Raw genomic sequence first — 5,915 nt, 5'->3', positions numbered from 1 at the left:
CTGCAGTGAGATCTCACTGCAGGTGATTAGTCACCTGGTCACCTGCAGGTGATTAGTCACCCAGTCACAAGCCAATAAAAGAGGGTAAGCAGGCTCTGTGTCTAGAGGCAACAGTGCTGGTCGTGGACACGGCGCATCCTCATCAGCACGTGGCCGCCCACATGACTTTATCAAAGGGTGACGATACGCATCAGGGAAGACCGAGACCGGAAGTACTGGGATCTGTGCTGTTCATTTTATGCTGTATATGCCTTCCATTTGGAGATTTGCCAGACCTGTGATGATCGGAGGAGAGTAATCGATTGATGGTGTTTCATCCACTTCCTGATTGTAGGCTCGACTTGACCCTAGGGGTCTTTGCTAGAGGTCCGGATGGATGCCTTTTGAAAGCGATCTGGTGACACAGGTGGAAAATAGGTGGTGAGGGGAACACCGACCTCTTGGATCATCGGATTCACTTCTACATGCTCATTACCCCTGCAGGGGTTGGGCGCTCCGGTGAGTGGGGGCACTAGAGGGGACTCCACAAAGGACAGTATACATTCATTGGGACGGACTTACCTGCAACCTTTGAGGATTCACTAGCTTGCTGCACAAGAACTGTTTATTTACACTGAACGATAGTTTCAATATTCACGTTTTAAAAAAAAAAAAAAAAAAAAATTTTCCTTTTTGGTTGCTTGGACTTTTTATATATATATATATTTTTTTTCCACCTTTTTGATTTTCTTTGTGCACTAATATTGTTATGCACATTACATGTCAATAGTCCTTTTTTCAGCTCATAATTTTTTATTTTTTCATTTAACACCATTCAACCTCACCAGTATATACACTAATTTATAGTGGGCAACACTGTGTTTGTCCTCTTTTCTAGGTATAATTCACTTTTCATTGAATATTTTCTGTGGTTTTTGAAAAAAAATTCTATATACACCTGATTGATCATTCACTTTTATTATTGTTTGGAGTTCTATTTTATTTTTCTTTATTTTTAGTATTTCACCTTGGGTAGTCTGCACATTTCTGTGATTATTTTCAGCACGTATAATTATTTTTAATATTAATTTACACTGTGTTACACTTTTTCACCCACCTAGAATTGGGGTGTAATGCTTCCCTTGTGTTAGGAGTCTGTTTATAGTTTATATATTTTTTATTTTTTACCAGTGAACAGCGCCAATCCCCTATTTCTTCAGATTTTATAATTATTGGATTGCACCTTTGGTGTTTTCTCTATCTGGGGGGCTGCAGTTCGGTCACAAGCCTGTCCTAAGCGCGGAACACCACTGTATACGTACTCGACCCCCGCAGTTTGTTTGTTTTCTAAGAAGTGAAAGACCTGGTGCTTTCCATCTACCTGGGGAAATTCCAATATGTGGAGGAACTATACATTTGCTCCGGATTGCCCGGTCTCCCTCACTGTGATGGAATACATGTCCACACACCCTCGCCTACTGTTATAGGTTGAACACGAGCTGGGGTTTTCCCAGGAACTTTGAGCCTCAAGTAGGCAACCTCTACTATCAAGTTTAGGGTAAGAAACTGCCTTGGCGACAGTTGGGGTTATGTCAGGCGGTAGGGAGTTACATGTACTTTTAGTTGGTTATCACACCTGCTCAGGTTCCACACCATTTCTCTTGCTGGACTATGTTGACTATATTTTTTTTTTCTCTCCTGTTTTCCTCTTTACCCTCCAGATGGCTACATCACCTGGACTGCCTCTGCAACTGGCCTATGGACAGGACACTAATGAGTATGGGTCTCCTATGTTCCTACTGTCACTAAGCTTTTCTATTCTATAGGGTATAGATTGAAAGTTGATATCTTGGAATATTAGAGGATTGAATGACAGGGTGAAAAGATCGTTGTTTAAGTTTCTGCCGTCTCATAAACCTCACATTTTGTTTCTTCAAGAAACTCACCTAATGGGCAGCAAAATCCTAGCGCTCAAGTGGCATGGGTAAAACAAGAGTTTCATGGCACATACTCCTCCTATGCGAGGGGTGTGACTATTCTGCTAAGTAAGTCCCTTCCTTGCTCGGTAGAACAGGTTTTCATTGATCTGAGGAGAAGATACCTCCTTTTAATTCTTGAAATGCATGCCCAACGCTGGGCGATAGTCAATGTGTTTATCCCCCCCTCCGTTTGACTCCTCCATCCTGTATACCATCCTTACAAAAATAGCCCCCCTCCAGGTCCACAATATTATAGTTGGAGGGGACTTTAACCCCAACCTAGACCATACCAAGGACACTACTAACCCCCTTAGATCTGGCTCCTGGATGATGTGACTCTATCACGAAACGCCGCGTAGGGCAGAGCGACGTGTTCTCGTCACCTCCCATTGCTGCTGTTGTTTCCAGTTGGACGGGCTGTCTGAGCTTCCGGCCGGCGCTCCAGACTACACTACATGCCTACTATTGTCTACTAATATGTGAGTTTAACCTTTTACTTATCCAATAAAGTCAATGATTTTACACTATATGGAGCCTTTTTTCCCTTCTATGACCATATCTGCAATGCTGTGAGCTGATGTCTGAGTACCTGTCAGTGTGACCATCTTTAGCCTGACCCTGCAGTCTTTGATGTCCCATCTCGGTATAAGGTCTCTGATCCATTGGTCATGGTTCGAAGCAGTATTAACAAACAGCTTTCTCTGATCCTCTGTAACGGGGGATCATGAGTTTCTGGTAAGCGGACAGTCTGATTTCACGGTGGTGGAGCAAGCACGCTTTTTTCTTCTCACAGCAAGAATTTATGTTTTTTGGAACTTTTTTAAGATACTTTTATATCACTTGGGTGATTTATTTTTTATACATGGACTTTTTATTATCACTTTGAACATTTTATTTTTGGATTGATTATTCATTTGACATGTGTTTTGTATATTATGTATACACTAAAGGGGAACTCTTCACTTAGTTCTAAATGTTTGGTGATGATGTGTATGATCACCAATCTGTTTTAGCGCGATTCAACCCCCCTTTTTTCTCACTTTTGGTCTTCAGATTTGGCGGTGGAAGCATCTGGAGGATGGGACTTATTCACATATCTCAGCATCACATAGCTCAGGGTCTTGCATAGATTTACTAATTGTTTCTGCTTCTGCTCTGTCTCAGGTTGGGGCATTCTCCTATTTCCCGGTAGGTCTTTCAGACCACTCACCGCTGGACCGGGGCTTGACTCTTGGTACCTCCCTTGAGCCGGGATGCTGGAGGCTAGCGTCCCATTGGATAAACAATCCTTAAATACAGGAGTTAGTGGCGCCTAAACTCTCAGAATACTGAACACTTAATGAGGGGTTATCTTCCCTTGATGTGGTCTGGGAAGCAGGTGAGGCTCATGCCCGAGGGGAATATGTCTCCTCTATCAAGGCAGTGAGATCCGGCTTTGCGTCACAGACCACTTAATTGGAACAGTGTGAAAGGAAGGCATTGGAACTTTTCACAGGCATCCAACACCTGAAAATTATTCTACTCTACCCCAAGAGAGAAGAGCTTTGAAGCTCCACTACGCCTCGCTGCTGCAATCTGATGCACGGAAGTTTGTAGCCAAGCTTTTCTAGTCAGGGGACAAGAATGGCAAACTACTAGCCAACCTGGTGGCGGAACCCATGCTCCAAACAGTAATTCCTAGAATTCAGACTTTCACTGGTTGCCAGGTGACAGACCCCGAAGGTATACTGAAGAAATTCCATCTCTTTTATATCAAATTGTACAATGATCCGTTCTCTAACCCAGTTGAAGCCATGTTGGAGAAATTAGGGGGAATCACCTTACCTCTTCTTTCCAAGGAGAACAGGGATGCATTATAGCCCTTAACACAAAAAGAGATAGAAGATGCAATTTATTCCTTGCCTAACAACAAATCCCTGGGCCCCGATGGTTTACCTGGGGAATGGTACAAAACCTACGCTGCTTTACTGGTCCCCAAACTAACTCAGTTATTCGCAGATTGCTTGAAATCCAAGAGGTTTCCAGATAGTATGTTTCAGGCACACATAGTGCTGCTGCCCAAACCAGGGAAGGACCTCACTTGCTGCTCATCCTATAGACCCATTTCATTGCTGAACTACGACCTTAAGATACTTACCAAAGTGCTAACCAATAGAATCATGAAGGTTCTACCATCCCTTGTCAATATATACCAGACTGGCTTCATGCCTGGCAAGTCCACGGACATAAACCTTAGACGAGTTTTTACCCATCTCCAGCTCCCACCTGAGGAGAATGCCTCCCGGGTCTTGGTATCCCTTGACATCGAGAAGGCTTTTGATACAGTTAGATGGTCCTATATGATGCATGTTCTGGAAGGCTTTGGCCCAATTTTCCGTAAATGGATCGGCTTACTATACAAGATCCCCACGGCCCATATTAAACTAAATGGTAGGCTCTCGCCCTCCTTTCCAATTAGGAGGGGGACAAGACAGAGGTGTCCTCTTTCCCCTGCGCTGTTTGCCCTGGCGATTAAGTCTTTGGCTGAGGCTTTGCAGAGATTAAGTGAGGTGTCTGGAATCTGGGTTGGCTTGGTAGTCGAGAAACTAGCATTGTATGCTGATGATCCAATCCTCTTCCTGCGGGACCCTGGTCCCTCGCTCTCCTGGGGGGCTCCGGCTTCTGGACCGCTTTGCGACTCTCTCTGGCTTCCGAACCAACTGGAGTAAATCACTTATTCTACCAACAGATCCCTGGGCAAAGAGGCTGAGTGATCCTGCTTCACCTCTACAATGGGCAAGCACCATTAGATACCTAGGGATCAATACTTCTTCCAATACCCAGGACTTTAGAAAACTTAATTTATCCCCAGTGCTACAGTGGTGTAAACTGAAGTTGAAGGTCTGGTCGAACCTCCCATTATCTCTTATAGGGAAAATTAATTTATTAAAAATGAAACTCCTCCCGGTCTTGCTGTAAATTTTACGACACTCCCCGGTTTGGATACCTAAGACTCTTTTCCGGCAGTTGGATTCCACAGTAGCCTCCTTCTTGTGGCGATCACATTCGGCTAGATTCAGTAGAAAAATCTTGCGTAGACCCTGGACAGAGGGGGGACTTGCCTGCCCAGACTTTCACACCTGCTATTTAGCGGCAATGCTCACTCATGCACATAACTGGCTGGTCTCGGACTACACTAATGCGTCAGCACATTTGGAGGCAGCACATTTGGGATCCTTTGAGGCCTTCGCAACGCCCTCTATAGGGGTCGGGGGGTTCTCCGGTATTTTAACACTGGCTATGAAAGCGGTCATTAAGGCGTGGCACACGGTAGTGATTAAACCTAATTTGGTAAAAGCCAGATGGTCCCCTAATACACCGCTTTGGTGTAATCCAAGGTTACAGGAATTCCACTCTCTGCATGACCCGGGTTTGTGGGCCAGTAAGGGCATCAAGTATTTGAGGGATATTTGTGATGGGTCTGGGATATTTACATTTGATACGCTAAAAAACAATTCCAACTTCCGAACTCTTTCTTTTTCAGGTTCCTGCAGCTCCGCCATGCCTTTGATTCAGAATTTAAATCAGTCCAACTTCGGCTGGAACATGATGACCTGGAGACTCTTCTAGACGATGCTGATCTCTCCAAACCACTATCTGAAATTTACTGTGTACTTCTACCATCTATCCAGGTTGGACTGGATGGTCTGCGTGGTTTGTGGCAGACGGAGGTGCAGGAACTGGACGGTGAAGACTGGGAAGACATGTGAGACTACCCACTTCAGCCATTTATTGCAACTAGGGACAAAATGATCCAATTCAAAATCCTACACAGGATATACTATATGCCCCAACGCCTCCACCGCATATACCCAGTCTCATCGGCCAGCTGCTGGAGATGCTCTGGTACTCCTGCAGGCTTCACACATATATACTGGGATTGCCCATAGATTGAGGACTATTGGCGGGAGGTAACTC

Source organism: Aquarana catesbeiana, linkage group LG03 (assembly GCF_042186555.1).
Source record: "Aquarana catesbeiana isolate 2022-GZ linkage group LG03, ASM4218655v1, whole genome shotgun sequence".
NCBI classification, from domain to species: domain Eukaryota; kingdom Metazoa; phylum Chordata; class Amphibia; order Anura; family Ranidae; genus Aquarana; species Aquarana catesbeiana.
This window is presented reverse-complemented; position numbering follows the sequence as displayed.